The sequence below is a fragment of the Lonchura striata genome, chromosome 2 (assembly GCF_050655825.1).
Source record: "Lonchura striata isolate lonStrDom1 chromosome 2, ASM5065582v1, whole genome shotgun sequence".
NCBI classification, from domain to species: Eukaryota; Metazoa; Chordata; class Aves; order Passeriformes; family Estrildidae; genus Lonchura; species Lonchura striata.
Window position 1 is genome coordinate 138,824,955 of NC_140704.1, and position 16,924 is coordinate 138,841,878.

General features: G+C 34.6%; 1 protein-coding gene across 1 annotated transcript in view; it reads right to left on the bottom strand.

Annotated features, from left to right (window-relative positions):
• Nucleotides 1-16,924, bottom strand: part of ANGPT1 (angiopoietin 1) — a 153,070-nt gene that overhangs the window by 118,313 nt on the left and 17,833 nt on the right. The window lies entirely within an intron of this gene.

The following is a 16,924-nucleotide window of genomic DNA, read 5'->3' on the forward strand; positions in this document are numbered from 1 at the left end:
GTGCCTCCATCGCCCCTCTCGCCCCAGGAAGAGAGCTAGCCGGGGCTGAGATCAGGGATCTGGGGCGGGAGCGCGGCAGCTGACCATCAGAAACCATGCCAAGCTTAAAAATTCAAATAAATCCATGGAGTTTGAGATCTTTTATCCCTACATTTATGATCAAAACGACCAAAGAAAAGATCTAACTATGAAATTTGATTTGGAATCAGACGTAAAACCTTTTCTTCACGGTATTTGCCCACGTTGAGACCAAAGCATTTTTCCCCCTTGGATTTTACCTGCCACAGCTAAACACTGAAGCACAGGTAAATCTGTTACTTCATATTGTGTGACTGAAACTGAAATGAATAGTTTTGAGATTTTATTATATTACCTTTTAACACTTTAAACACAAATGCTGTTTAATTTTCCAGGTGACAGTGTTACAGGAGTGACATGAATTTCAGTAAACCTTTTGACCATATCTCTCACTGTGATTTCATCAAACTTTTTTGGTGAGAAAGGGATAGTATTATTTAACTTGCTGATATTTGGATTGGTCTCTAATTCATTTTCTTGTAAAGGAGTAAAAACACTGTCAAACTTAAGTGTTTCAGCATTGTCTTTTTCTTTTATCTATATTTCCCTAGGACTGTTGAATTTCACCCTGAAATATATCAGTTTGACCACCCAAGGGTATAATCCTCTCTTTCCAGAGAGTATGTCCAATTTAACTACTCATTGTCCTGCTGAATCAGAGTGTCCACTTTAGAAGTTTATTTTCAAAGAAAACAGAATGGGGGCAGAGCTGGAGTTTGGAGTGTGTGTGTGTGTGTGTGTGTGTGTGGTGCATGGGGTTGTGAAATCCTAATCAGGGTTCATCTGGAAATGTTCTTGCACTGAAATATCAGTTAGACAAATTAATTCCAGAATGATGCTGCATATATGGGGGCAAATCTTCCAGGAAAGAAGAAACTGGAGCACTAATGAGAGCATATTTTCCCAACTCCTGTTATGACTTTTCCCAAAATCCACATTCAATACATGACTGGTCAAAAATGGACTAATCTTGCCCAACCAAACTTAGGACAGCCTCTTGTTTCTCACTTGTCCTGTGCCTTAGTGGGACTGAACAGCTTCTACATTTTTTGTTTCCACCTTATCCTGACTTAATGGTACTAACCAAAATAACTTGGGCTTTGTCCATCCTACCCAGGCATCCAGGTGTGATGGGAGAGGGGGAGGTGTGGTGTGCAGGCACAGTCCCCGGCTGGTGCTGTACTCAGTGACTCCATGACTGCCTCTCTTGTCACTGCTGGAAACTGCACAAGAGTCCAGGTGTCTCCTCTCCCACCTGCTCCACAGCCACAGATAACACAGGCTATTAAATAAAGACATCTTAGACTTTCAGGTTCATTTTTTTGTCTTTGTGGTCTGCCAGCTTGAATTGCAAGCCCAATTAGAGGGATTTGCAGCTGTATTTTTTTTGGCTTTTATATGGTTTCTCACTGACACAGGCACTGTATGACAACACATGTGAAAGCTGGCCCACTGTGCTGTCCACCAAGTCCTCTCCTTGCTGTCCCCTGTAAAACCCATTATTGTGGGTCTTTTAGAGCTTTTGTTTTTGCAGTAACAATTTGTTCTTGCAGACAATTCACAATGTCTCATGCAGCTCTGTTGGAAAGTAAAGGAGGGATTGGAAGTCCCACCAGTTTCTGTTTGAAGCATTTAGTTTGATTTTTTTTTCCCTCAGCAGAGTGTGCCTCAGGCCTGAGCTTTGGTGGTCTGGTGATTAACACTGCTGTCTAGAGTTTCATGATACTGGGATTCCTTTTTCTGCTTTACCACAGATTTCCTGTGTCCTTGAGAAAGTCACTTAATCTACTATTCCCTCAATACCACAGAGAAAATGATGCTGTTCTTCCTGAGCAAGGGTGTTGGGAAGACAGTTCTGCTCCCTCTCAGAGGAGAATGTATGGTACTGTGGCATTTTGATAGGTAGAAAAATGGAACCTTTTAAACTCAGAGATAAAGTTGGGTCATTCATTGTAACATAAAGTCATCTGTAAAGGACAGAAAGGATAATCTTGTCTGTTCATGGAGGAAATTAAATGATTACAGAATTCATTTATGTAAAACTCACTAAAAGTTCTGAATATTTCCTTCAACACAGAATAAACACCTAATAAAAATGCAACACACTTGCAACTGCGTCTGTGCAATTATCTGTGGAAAGTTATAACAAATCTGTAAGTACCCTTCAGCCATTAACTCAGCTACTTTAGTTGTGAAAGTGGTTTTTAAGGCAGCTTTGCCTCAGTCTGCTTCATCATAATCTGTCATATTTTGTACCTAAAAAGCATCCTGGCACTGAGAAGGAACTCAGATGGCAGGACATACAGGTTCTGGCCTGATACCCTTTACATTCCTATCTCCCCAGATTCCCCTGATTATTGGCAGTTTCACTTAGATAAAAAAAAAAAAAAAAATCCTAATTTCTATTCATCCCCTGATTTTAATGTATCAGATCTTTAGACAAACAAATGAAGCAGAATTGAGTTTGGATTTGGTTTCAAGAAGAGCTGTTTAAAATTAGAGACTGAAGTGACCTAAAAGTTGGAGGATTTTGACCAAGAACTTTATGAAACTCCAAGGAACTGTTTGAATTAAGCAAAACAATATGAGTGGCATGTTGTAGATGGTTGGTCTGGCATACACTAGATAGTGGCATACACTGTTTCCTAACGCTGAATATTGGCAAAGTGTGCAGCAGATAAGTCCAAACATTTCAATTAGCAAATACTCAGATGACCCTGAACTGCAGGGAGCTGTTGGTGCACGAGGGAGCAGGGCTGCTGTTCAAAGTGACTCCAGCAGCTCAGAGAAATGGGCTGACAGAAACCTGACAAAGTGCAGCACTGAGGGGCACAAGCTCATTCACCCTGACAGGACAGCCCAGGGCGTCAGTGCAGAGTGGGGACAAGTGACCATGGAGCTGCTCTGCAGAGGAGGCCCTGGGGATCCCAGAGGAGCCACATGAGAGTGTCCTTGCAGTAGTGAAGGCCAGCCACAAAAACAATAAAGGATCACAGTCTGAAGGCTGAGAGCTCCCTCCCTGCTTGGCATTTTGCTGAAAACAGCCCTGAATATTTAAAGTTCACAAGACCATACCTGGAACCCTCATCACAGTTTAGGTTCCCCAACACAAGAAAGCCATAGACAGACTAGAGCAGAAGACCCATGGTAGCAGCAAAGACTATGTAATCTCGGCATCTACACAAAGTAATTGAAATTCTTATAATAATCAACCTTTGAATTCAAGATGTCTTCAATGTTGTAATCTAAATTTTTCCTGTTTCTACAGTTTAGCCACATACTCCATTTTGAATCCATATATTATAGTACAATTTCTAAAACATCTTTAGGTGCCTATTAAATATTCCACAACATATATTCATGCATATTTTGGAATGAAAGAAGATGAGAAATATAAGGAATACTAAACAAAGCAACAACAAAAAAAATGCAGAAAGAAAAAAATCCACTAAGATATTGCTTTCTTAGCATGGATGAGTCTTTTCCAGAGTCCTTAAAAAAAAATGCTTTTCAATAAATCCTCTTACAGAAGGATAACATTTTCTTCAAAAATCTCCCCTTTTTGATCAGGTATTCATTCTCATGTTCCTGAACTATAAATGGAATGTAATTTAATATAATTTTCAATCTCCTATTAAAGTAAGTTGATTAACTGAACTGTTAAGTGATGCAAACCTGTTTGATATTTTTTTTTTCTCTGTAATGCTTCAGTTTCTCCTGTTGAATGAATAGCGTCCTCTGTTGGAATACTCATTTTTGGGGTAGTTTTAGTGCTGTGATGTCCTCAAGCAAATGCACTGTATCAGTGCAGAGCTATGAAATTGCAGCATCCAATGTGTTTTCTTAAATGAAGTAGTCAATTAAAAGATCTTTTTTTTCTTAGCAATACAAAGTTCCATTAACTTAAGCAATGCAAATTGTAAGAATTCCCTGGAAATGTTGTGAAATTATTTCAACCAAATACATAAAGACTCATGGAATATGAAAAAATTTCCTGACTTAGTTTTAAGTTTCATGAATGGTTGTTACATGCTTGGACAAATCTAAAATTTAACTTTTCAGGTATATTAAAGAACATCTAATAGAGCAAACTTTTTGTTTGGATTTCAAATAAGAGCACTGCTTGCCAGTGGTTTGGCCAAACATGGCATGAATATAATCAGGAGAAATTCTAAAAATAATTTGTACTTTAAATAGTTGATTTCTCAATCATACATGTAGATTATCTTGTGTTTTGATTCCAGTGTAAAGCACTGGATAAAATTAATTCCAGTGTAAAGCACTTATTTATCTTAATATTGTCTAAATTCATGGGTCCAAAGGAGTGCTGAAGGGAAAATGAAAGAAACATGGAAAGTAGAACAGGCTGTAGATGGAAAAACTGGAATTTAATCTCAAACTAAATTTAGAAGGGAAGCGCTTCAACTGTTTTCTTCAGAACTTCTTACTTTCTTTACCAAATTCATCAGCAATTGTATAAAAAAATGCATCCTCACGCTAGACAATGAGATTGAAAATGAGGTTTTCAGTAGTGATAGAGAAGATAGTATGTGAAAAAATATTAAGGAAAAATAAGTTAGTGACAGATGAAAGATAAATGTTGCACCATCCTGGTAGATATTCCAGAAACGTAAACACAGCTATTTCATTTCTATATGCCTATTTTCAACCTCAAATTTCCTGGAGGTTTAGAGGTAGACAAACCTGGAGTTTTGGACCTAATGCAACTTAACTAGATACCATTAATGCATAAAATATAATCCAACTTGTCAAACACACACCCTAGAAAAGTTAAGCTATTGAGGATGTGATCAAGAGACCACATTTTAAGATACAAATGTAAGATTCACTTCATGACCAGCACCAAGTTTACCTTGGATTCCTGTAGAGGCTCATGTAAAGTCTGAGTTTATCTTTGCTGTTAAGGCTCAGTTATCTGGAAAACTTGAGTATCTCTGCTCTGAAAACCTGCTCTCCTCATCATGCCCAAATTAATCATTATCAACAGTAGATACAAACAAAACATGAACGGCTTTTCAAGATCTTGATAATAATTTCCTCTTAGAGCCAGCAGTTATTAGAAAACAGGACTTATAATTTTTGATATTTTACACACTATTATCTTTTTTCTAACACTGTGTTAATTACAACAAATCAGATTTATATCCTGCTTCCTTATTATTTTTTAAAGATTATTATTAAATTATTTTACAGAAATTATATTTCATATATGTATGTCTTTCTACAAATATGCCATCAAGATTTTCTGTATCACCTGAGCAGTTTAAAATATCTTAAATTTGGAAGAAATTACATGTAAAATTAACAGTTCATATATTTTTCTAGTACAAATATTTTGTTTTGGTTTGCTTTTTAATTTTTTTTAATTTATATTGATTTTAATGCATGAATTGTTCTTCATAATCCAGTTGTTGAGGTCAGTTTTTGTGGTTGTAACAGGTATCTGTCACTCAATTATAATAGGCTTTATCTGTCTTGCAGTAAAAATAAAAAATTAAAGTTTGCCTTTCTAATAAAGTGATTAACGGTAGGAGTGACAGAGGCGTAGGATCCTGTCACATTCTATCCTTTCTTATTATTTATTAAGATTTATCCTGTTGACTGAAAGAAATTAGTACAAAAGCACTTTTATGTCTAGCTTGTTGACTAAACCTGACCACCTCTCACCTTCAGGTTCAGCTTTTTGTTCTTTGAAACAAGTTCTGTATATAAAATAATCTAGTAAACCAAGTATTTAAAAAATGTAAGTACCCCAAAGTATTTAAATGGCTAGAGTTTCATGACAACTACAGTAAGTACACAAAACTTTTTCCTTTTTTTATGGCTATGATTAGGATATGGTAATGTGCTAAATGTGCAAGTAATTATGAACTTGGCACAGTAGCAATATTTATTTTAAGCTCTACTTGTGCTGCTTTGGTGGAGGATGTTTACTTAACCAGACTCTATTAAACATGCTTAGGACTTTGTACTCTAAAACATTTTTAATTGATGAAACACAGAAGCAATCAATCAACACAAATGGTAAAGAAAGGCAGACAGGACCAGGCAAAAAGAATAAGATCTGTAGGTGTCTTTTTATCTCTTAAGGGGGAAAAAAAAAGAAAAAGTCTATTTGTGCTGCTGAATTAAGTGTTTGTGAAAAGAGAAGACTTGATAGTGGTGGAGACTGAAGTCTTCTATTTATTTACAAGTCGGGCATAGTGGTGGGAACTCTTGCATGGTCTCTTGCCTTTCCTATTCAACCTCTGACCTAATGGACCTGATGAGCTTATCCTCTCTTGTGACAGGAAAAATCCATGCTGAGTATACAACCTGTGGGTCTGACTTGCCCAAACAATGCTGAACGGTGATGCTTGTCATGCACCATTTGTAAACATATGAAAGCCATTGCACTGCCTCACATTCCTGCTCCAGGAAGCAAATTCCATATAACCCTGAGCACCAGTAGATGGGAAGCATTTTTGCAGCTACCTTTTTCTCAAACTGCAACTGTTCTGAGCTTCCAGATGTTAATTCTAAATCATGTGCTCATAAATGCTTTTTAAATGTAAGTTTTAAAAAAGATTTTCAGAATAAAGTTCTGTCAGAGCACAGATGTTCTTTGAAATGGGGTTTATTGGCAGCTATGTCTTGATAAAGAGCTTAAACCTTAAACACTTGCTCAGACTAAACTCCTCATTTCAGTGAGAACTTTGCCTGAAAGAGGATAACAGGACTATCTCCATAGAAGAAAAAGTTTAGACACTTAGCAGGTCATTCAGGGAGGTTTTCAAAATGGTGTGAAGTTGGAAGGAAATATATTAACTGATATATTTCCTTTCTCACATTAATAGATTTGTATTTATCATAACAAGTGGTTCAAATTTTTATCTGTACAAACAATGGATTGAAACATAGAAGAAACATATATATATATAAACACATGAATGAATTAATATATATATTCATACATGTATCCAAAACAGATTCTATATGAGCAAATTCTTGGACACTAAAAAAATTAATATTAGTGGGTATCCTTTAATTACAAAATAGATAATACAGTCAAGGCAATAAAATGTATATAGGTCTTAGTATTTCACAGTGAGATTTTTTTTCTTGTATTTATATTTTTCTTACTATTTTATATGTATTTTTATATGTTGTATATATACTTTCACAATACTTATATAAATGTCCTTTCACTACTGTCACAGAAAATTAGAATATCCTCTGCTGTTAAAGACTCCTAAATTCTTGTAAAACTTTACATTTGTACAGGCACATTTATTTAAATTACTGTTTTCTATTCTAACAAGTGTGATTGTAAATCTGGATATATTTGTTATTGAATCTTACTATTTTTTTCATTCTTATGACAGATTGTGGAAATAATATATTTGATATCTTGATCTGAGAAAATAAATATTAATAATTAAATATGTCTCTACCTCTGTCCAGAGTTCGAAACCATTAGAATTTGATTGCAGTTTTCTCATATGAAAAGAGTATTTCTTTTATATACTGAATTTTTTTTTTATTCCTTAAAAAAACATGCCTTTGTGTGGATCATTAATTAAGATGATATTATGAATGGTATTTCTTGCTTGTACTTAGATCATCAACAGTACATTAAGAATTTTTTATAGTTTTGCACTCCTTTATTTTGGAAAATTCATATAATGAAATAATTTGAGATAATGAATATACTTTGTAATTTCTATTAAAATTATTTTAAGTACTGATTCATATTTCTGCTTTTCAAAAAATGAAATGCACAATTGAATATGACATCCTATGGATGTCATCCTGTGGAAGTTTGCAAGTGTGTGTGTCCTTGATATTTTCAAGGGCAATAGATTTTGGGTTACTGGCCAAAATTATTTATTTATTGCAATACAAGATAAATAATTCAGACATTGATTACTTGTTAACATATAAACAGTTTTTTTCTCTTAGTTGTTAAAATGTTCAGTCCCAGTTCTAAGCAGGCGACATAAGTGGTACAGAATGAATTATTACTTCCAGGTTTCATTAAATTCATATGAATTTGAATATTAGATACCAGTGAGAAGAATTTGTATTATTTCTGTGTTATCCAAAGCCTATGTAAAAGCTTGTGGTACGCCTTAGGTGAGAAGGAAAATCAGTCCAGTGCATAAGTTTTAAAATTTCATAGCTGAAATATAAGTATTAGTCTCACACTTTTTCATGGGTTTGTTATTTTTTAGCTAGATTTTTCCACCTTTTGGCCTAACAACATTATTTTTTGGGCTAGACGAAGGTGAAGTGTTCTCTGACCAACTCAAGAGGTATATACAACAATGAAAGGAATTAGTATTTCATACTACCTTGATACTTTTGAGACTTAAAGAGATCTATAATTTTATTCAAATGAATTAATTTCATTTCACTTTTTTCCTTTATTTTCTGGTAATGAGTCACATTACTGCCTATGCCACTGTTAGTTACAAAGCAAGGAATATTGACTTTTAAATCTCTGTTGTCAGGGCAAAACTACATTCTTCCATTTTCTCCAAGTCAGTGTTAAACAAACATCTCCAAAACTCACCATCTTCTATAAATCTTTACATTAGCAATGCGAGGTGAATTCCCAGTCAATGAATCTAGTTTTTGAATTTACAAGTGACAGCATAATAGTTTGCCATTGCATTATAATATTCTTTATATTTTTTTTCACAGAAACAAGCAAACATAGCCAATCCCTTGAGGGCCACTATAATGGTTTATTGACTTTAAATCCTTTTAGAAAACAACTTCTTTAGAATTTTAACTCAATTAGCCTGCCAGAACAAGTCAGTTGTTGGAACAATTTTATTTCTTGAACTAACTCATCATCTGTTTTGTGCCTTTCACTTCTGTCATGTCACAGCAGCAACAAATGTGGAGCCAGAAGACACAAAATAGCTGCAGGTGTCTTTTGAGCACAGGTCACCCTGCCCAGGGATAGCACCATTCACACTGCTACCCTGTGCCCAGCATGCTCCCCACTGGGGATTGTGTCATCTAAAATAAAACATATGTTTTAAAAATGTGCATAAAAATGCATAAACATCTGTGATACATGTGAATTATCACGTGACTTACAAAAAAGGAAAGAGAAACATCAAGGGAGGGTTATAATGGAAAATGTGACTCCTTAAGTGACAGGTCATGACTAGTGCCCTGCAAATTAATATCAGCCAATCTGTGACCTATTCTTCCCCTATATCATTCAACATGTGATTTCTGTGTTCAAGTCCATCAAGAGTGATACAAAATAAATTTTAAAAGATTAAGCTTTTTATAATAATGTGTTGTTTTATGTTTAAAAATAGTCCATTTATTAAAAACATGGACTTCTATTAGCTTCTGAGAGATTCAGCTGGTATCTATTTCTTTGTAATACAATATTTCCCACTGATACAAAAAGAAGTATTTTTATCTAAGTCATTCTGAAAAATAGATGTTTGTTATTGCTGTTTATTTATATACAACCCTACAAACAGCTTTACCCAATTTCCTACATTTATTCTCTGTGGCAACCATATCTGTTCATGGTTACCCATTTCCTTATTTGACTTAGTTGCTTATGTGTCATCTATATCAAATAATCTTAATTCCCATTTGTATCAGCATGATATAAAAATTAAACTTCTTAGAGAATTCTTTTTTACAAATATAATCAGAATAAAAGATCAGATTTAAATGTCTCACTTCAGTGGCTTACTGACTAAAGTTTATAAAGGAATCACCTCAAATTAATGATCACCCTTTAATCTTTAACATAATACAGAAAATAGCTGCAGAGAAACACATTTTCTACCTGTTTATTTCAATTGACAGAAAGCAGACTACAAACTGTGTCAATAATTTGAAAAATTCCTATCCAGGTCCTCTGAAATTGTAAACTTTTCTAAAATCCATTTAATGATGACTGAATTGTTTGATGTCTATTAATGCAGGCATTCAGCACAAAGTAAACTTTTAGGAATATTTGAATTGTTATTTTGCTTGCATAACTTTTGCTCATTATATGTTCCATAAAGCAGACAGAAGTGAGATCTGAATTGAATAAAATAACACTTATAAGGGAGAACAAATGAACATAGCTTTCAAAAAATATTTTAAAAGTGGTAACATTAATAATTTTTTCAAGTCTTTACCTGATGCTGCCTATCATTTCCTTTTGTTTTCTCCACTCATTATTTGTTTCTTTCTTCTCTAACTTCTCAGTTAATTGGGAAGCTTCACCTGAAGCATGCTGTTAATTTAGATTCACATCTAAGACACTTAGGCATCTGCATCCTATGTAGTGAAGGAATAAAGACATAACCTTGTCAATAATGTTTAAACTCAGAGTCTGAGCCTGTGTTCTAGCTCTTGAGACATTTTACTCATTGTTTATCAGGAAATAGTACAATACAGAGTTTCACTCCTTTGGGGTTTTTACATAGTCTGAATCAGGAGTTGAAAAGTTACACTTTTATATTCTCTGTATTAGGAGACCAAACATATTTTCACGAAGACATACAGAAGCATTCTTAAAAAGCTGTGATTAGGCTTTATATATCCTATACATATACCAAAACCTTGTTAACACCTTTCTGATCTGTAGAAATTAGCTTAATGAATACAGCACTGTAAGGTACTATGAGTACCTTCTCAGCAGGAGAGCATCTGGTCCCCCATCTTCTACCTCTCACCTTATCAGCATAGTGTCAGACTGAGCAAAGTTCTTGAATAGATCTTTTTAAATCAATAGAAATATGGCTAAATAGTAGATGTCTTTGATCAGTAAATCCCGAAATATGTTATCTCTGTTAAGGAGTATTTTTTTATTAATTAGAAGAATGTAGTTCCCAATTAAAGAGAAACACAGTCAGAACATTAAGAATTAGTTTTAAAGGAGAAGGACCCTCATACCACCACTGGTCCTTCCTTTTAGTCTTGTATGTAATTCTGAATCCACTACAACCACTGAAGGCATAGTTGCTGGCTTCATGTAACAAGCCCTATATGTTAATCTGTAGTTTAAGGTGTCCTATAATCACAAGTGACTTTAAAGCTAATAACTAACTTCCACAGACACTTTTGTTTAAGAGATAACCACAATGTGTCGCAAGCATATTTTTAGCATTAAGTTTTAACATTGATAAACAGAATCTTGACTAAGGAAAAAAATGTAATAAATGTAATAGTTTCTGCTCTTTCTGAGACACTTCATTTGACTATCTATAATACCCTCTCTTTTGAAAAAAATATCATTTTTATGTTTACCTCTCATATTCATCTTAGTAATTGCATCCACTGACTTTCAGTCCTGGAGATATATATTAGGCAGTAAATATACCTCTATCCTTGGTATACAAAACATGGACTGTATTGTTTGTTTGGCCAGCTAAAAAAATTTGCAATAAACTTAAGGTATTCTTCTACCTTTGTATTAAAGCATCAGGTAGTGTCTTTGAATAGGTTTCTGTGACTCACACCATTTTTAACTGCTTCTCTGCTTGCTGAATTTTAATGACATTGTCCTGGTTCCAGCTGAGACAGGCTTAAATTTTGCAGTACCTTGGAAGGAACACGTCTGGGACCTGGAGGTTACTCAAGTCATTGAGCAAGTATACCACCTCAAGTCATTGCCAAAGGAATGAGAAGGGAGTCTTTTCCAGGGAAGAAAGGTTCCAGTCTGGAGGGAGCCATTGGATATTACCCGCTGTTAGGGAGGGGAGGATGGGTGAGAGTGGGGCTCTATGTGAATCATTCCTTTTCCTGTACCCTCTGTCATTGGTATTGTTGCTGTTACTGTTCAGATTCTTATCTCATTGGTGTTAACAGTAAATTTTTCTTATCTCAACCTGTGATCTTTGCCTTTCCTGCTTCCAATTCCCCCCTCCATCCTGCCACAGGGGATGCAAGCAGTTTTAGTGGGAGTACAAAATTGGAGAATACCATTCCTAAACCAGAGCATATGCCTGAAAATAAATACTTTGTTTCAAAGGCTGTTTTCCACTGCACGGTCCTGTCCAAAAGCGTTAGTTCAGTTAACAAGGCAAGGGTTAACTGACATGGTCAAACAAAGCAGAGCCCAGGCCAACTGCAGCAGTTGATGCTTTTGAAGAACAGTCCTGTCTGGTAACACCGACTTCCTCTCCAAGAGCTTTTCCTACTTCACAGAAGATGCTTTGAGGGACCAAGGCTGTAGCTTTTATCCCAGTTCAGGACTGGGAGAGCAAACAGAAGAATGAGATGATGAGTAAGTTCTTCCTAGATACTGGATGGCAGTGCAAAAACTTTCTGGGTGACCTCTGTGTGCTAGGACAGCCATACAAAGTAAAGATATGTGGTTTTAGTCAAACAACCACTGCTGGTCAGAAAACCCAAGAGTCCAAACAAACTGGACCAAGCAGGACAATATACAGCCTTTTTTTGCCCTCTCATATTAGATCATGCACTGGATATTTCAGAAAATTCAGAGCCTGATAAAACAAAACCAAAGTCTAAGATAAAGATTGTTTCACAAACTTTGTGTCTCCTTAGCAAAAAGTACTGGAAATATTAAAACAGATTTTCCTATGGAATTCTTATCCCAGGTTTTCTATTATAAAGAAGTTGATACATTTCTTAACCCATAGGCATTGAAATATTAAGATAAAATAAGCATCTGAATGTTTGGAGGTTCATCCAAAGTGATCTTGAATTCTGATCTTGTAACTAAAATTGACTTTGACTCACACAAAGTTCTGGTAATCCAAAGTACTAGGGAACTGTAATATTCTGCATCTTTAGCCAGAAGGGAAAGATGCATTTCCTTTGGGAAATATATGTCTTTTAGAAAAAAGATAATTAACTAAAACCAGTAAGTATCCACATTACTGGAACCCAAACAACCTTCTCACTTTCTGTGGAATTCTTTTTTGTTTCAGTTTCCGTCCATAAATTACACAAACCCCATTCCAATTTTTAAAAGCAACAAGCCTCACAGACGTTATGAAAAGACACAAATTCAACATACCAAAAGAGTCTGTTTATTTCTGAATGAACATCTAATTTGTTTTTACTGAAATTCATTGCCAAACTTCAGATGGTTTTAAGGCAAGTAGAATTATGATCATCATGGAATTCCAACATAAACACATACTATGAACACCCTTATGGGAAATGCATATACCCTTATGTGAAATAACCTTGAGGTCATAAATAACGTAGGACACATCTTCCTATCTATGGCAAATATGGAGCAAGACTTGAAATCAGTTCTGGAGCTATTGAGATACCTCAGATGCACTTTTTCCACCTACTAGTGTTTCCAAGAGAAAAACATTAAGAAACAGAGGCTCTTCAATCTAATATGTTTAACACTGTTCCAAAACTGTTTCCCCTTTAAAGAATTCCAAATTATTGTTGTAAGAATATTTCATGAAAGGAGTTCAAATACAAAAATTGCAGTGGAAATCTGCTTTTTAGGCAGGATTTGTCACTTTCACTACCAGGCTCCTGTGTGGCCCAACACAAAGCGATTTCCAGGCTCCCAGCTCTGCAAAGATCCACTGAACAGATTTGCAGGGACCTGTGAAACAGAATGTTCTGGGATTGACAGATTCCAGGTTCTCCAAGGTTAGAAAGCTCTTGGCTGAATTTCATCCTGGAGAGCCAAAAAGCCAGGAGTTTCAAAGCTCATGGGAGCCATAACATCCAGATGCCAAGGTTTCTGGGTCAGCTTTGATTCCTAGGCACTCCAGCTCCTCCACACCCTGGGGTCTCAGGGAATCCAAGATCTGCAGCACAAAGCCAGCTCATCAGACTGTCTGTTTCTGAGCCAGGATTGCATTTCCTTTCACAGATAACTGTGAATAATAGATCCTGATAAAACTGAAACATGATTTTAAAATCTTGGAACATTCCTGAAACTACCTGAATTATTGAGCAATAGCAGAAAAATTACCTACAATGAATGACCAAAGGAAAAACATATTAATGAGGAAATAAAACTATGCCATAACTGAGACACTTAAATACATAGATCATAGAATATCAATTTATAAATAAAAAGAGTACAAGAAAGAAAGAAACAAGATAATTAGGTGGTGATGTAAATGTTGAAAATCAAAGGTAATCCATGTATGGCTCAAAAAATAAATGCATTTTTTGCAGTTTTTCATAAATATTTTGTATTAAGATTGTGGAGGCAGATGGCTACTTAGCATCTAGAAATTGAAGGTCCCATCATCAAATATCATATTTATTAGTTGAAGTTTAAAAAAATTTAAAAAATTAGAGAGAGGACTGTACAATCTTTCTCTCATTCTATGTAAACAAGTGCAAAAAGTGCTACTGGTGATGATTGAAAGTACAGAGTCCTAAATTGACAACAAACTAAAAGCAACCAGCATATTTTACTTTGAAAATAGTAGGCAAAAAAAATCAAGACAAAATTTTTCAATGTAAAATTACTTCCCTTCCTATCTTTAAAAAGTTTCCTCTTCAACTACCAATTTGCAGGATATTAAGCAGAAGCATTTAGGGTCAGTGTGTGTTCATTTCTTGCTGCTATATAACCTTTTGATATGTAAATTACAAAATTCAAGATTTAAATCACTCTATTATTTCCACCAAATCTGATAGATCGAGAATAATTTTTAATGACAAAAGAAACTCCTGTTAAAGTTTTGTTACTAAGAGCTATACTTTGCCTTCAAAGCAAAAGAGGTTAGTATTACTAAGGTGAATACATGTAGATTGTTACTGCTTTCACCAGAATTATTGTTATGTCTCATTTTTCACTATCACTAGGTAAAAATAAAGATACATTTTCTAACAGGATAGTTGAACAGTACACTCTGACATATTATTTGTAATTACTTTAACATCATACCCACTTTCAACCAAGCCAGCCTTGTTGAAGAGAGATTTCTTTTCACATTTGTAATGCAGTTAGCTAATGTTCTTTCTGAAGTCGCTATAAGGAGATTCTGTGACAATAAATAATAAACAAAATGTGGTAAAATTATTCTTCCAAAATATATTTTTTAATTCTGTCAAAATTGCAGATGCTTTCAGTTTCATTCAATATTGTTCATTTACAGAACATGTGAATTCCTATATGGGACAAAACCCTTTTTGCATCATATTCCTCAAGACAATGTGCTCAATTTATGTTAATTAGTTAATGATGCCAAACTTTCTTTGGAGCATGTGTTGAAATAAGAGTAAATGTAAATTTTTCTGCCTTTCCCAAGTATGGTGAGTATCCGAAAGAAAAAATTACATCCTCAAAAGTTAGACTACCTCCAGATGAAAGCTGAATTTTAGTAACTCTAAAAATCTCCTTTGCTAGTAGAATCACTAATTCGAAGTGTATTTATCTCTCCCAGGTGCACTTCTCAGCATAGCTCTTTGTATCAAGGAACCTAATTATATTTGGAGGCCCTCAAATCTAGCTGCCTTTTTTACATCCTTTAGGGTGTTGCCCAAAAAAGGGGTCTTGCAGCTGGCTAGGAATCTCTTGGGCAACAAATGCAAAACATAAAAGTAGAAAACAAATTAAAAACAAGCATTCATTTAAGTTAGTGACAATTTAATTTGAAAATATGCTTTGAACCATATGTTTAAAATTATGTGTTCATATGCAAAAGAAAACAATGCCCATTCTGCTTCTAGTTACATTTTGTTGATCTCAGCAATGATGTACAAATCTACGGTAAACAGAAACAGAACAAGAGCAGTGAATATTCCAGTAAGCAGAACGAGAAAGAGTGAAAATAATAAAAATCAAACTAATATTAATATTGCATAGGCCTGATAGAATAAAGAAGGCTATATAAATAAAGATAATCCTTCAAGTCCACAGAAAAGATTATTTTACTGTTGCAAGAAATATTTGACGTATTGCTAGTAGACCTGTTAATTTTTTTTAGTTAAAATGTAGTCTACAATTTTTCAGACATAATAACATTGTTCCTTGAAATTTTCTTTCTTCTTGAATCATTCCTTCTTCCTACCAAAAATTTGATATGTTTTCTACTCAGCAGTTCAATAATGTCTTCACTGCTGACATTCCTTACATTTTTACCAAATCTGCTTGTTCTTATGCTATTTTATGTATTTTAATAAATTGGTCCCTAACATGCTATGCAAGAGAGATGACACTGGCTTGCCCTAACAGGCTGAAACTTCTAACCTAGAGGATATTTGAAAACCTGTAAGTCAAACCAAAGTATGCTATTCTAAATATTTATACGAAAACAACTTTTCTAAGACCTTCAGTAGAAGACATGTGAACATATATAAAGAATCAGGTTAAATAGCACACAAAATAGTAAATTTGGAAATATGCACATAATAGCAACATATAAAACACACTGCTTTGGTTGGTGTGTCTGAAAAGTCACACCGTGTGGGCTTAGGCAAATAAGTGTCAACATGGAGTCATTCATTTAAAAAATCAATTAAATATCCATATTTCCATAGTTATTTGTTTTGCAATGAATGCTACTTTGCCTGTGATAAAAAAATACATATCATAAAACAGTAGAAGAGTGTTGAAAAATTTGATCCAAAACTTTGTGCAGAGACTAACCCTTTTAAAAATGTTCATACTGTGTAGACATTTTGCAACAAAGTCATCTCTCTTATTCATAGTAATAGAACCATAAAATCATTTAGGTTGGAAAAAAACTTTAAGACCATCAAGTCCAATGATTAACCCAGCACTGTGAAGTCCACCAATAAACCATGTCCCTAAGCACCACATCTACAGTTTTAAAGACCTTCAGGGATGGTGACTCAACCACTTCCCAAAACCAACTGCTCTAACTACTAAAGTGATAATAATATTTTT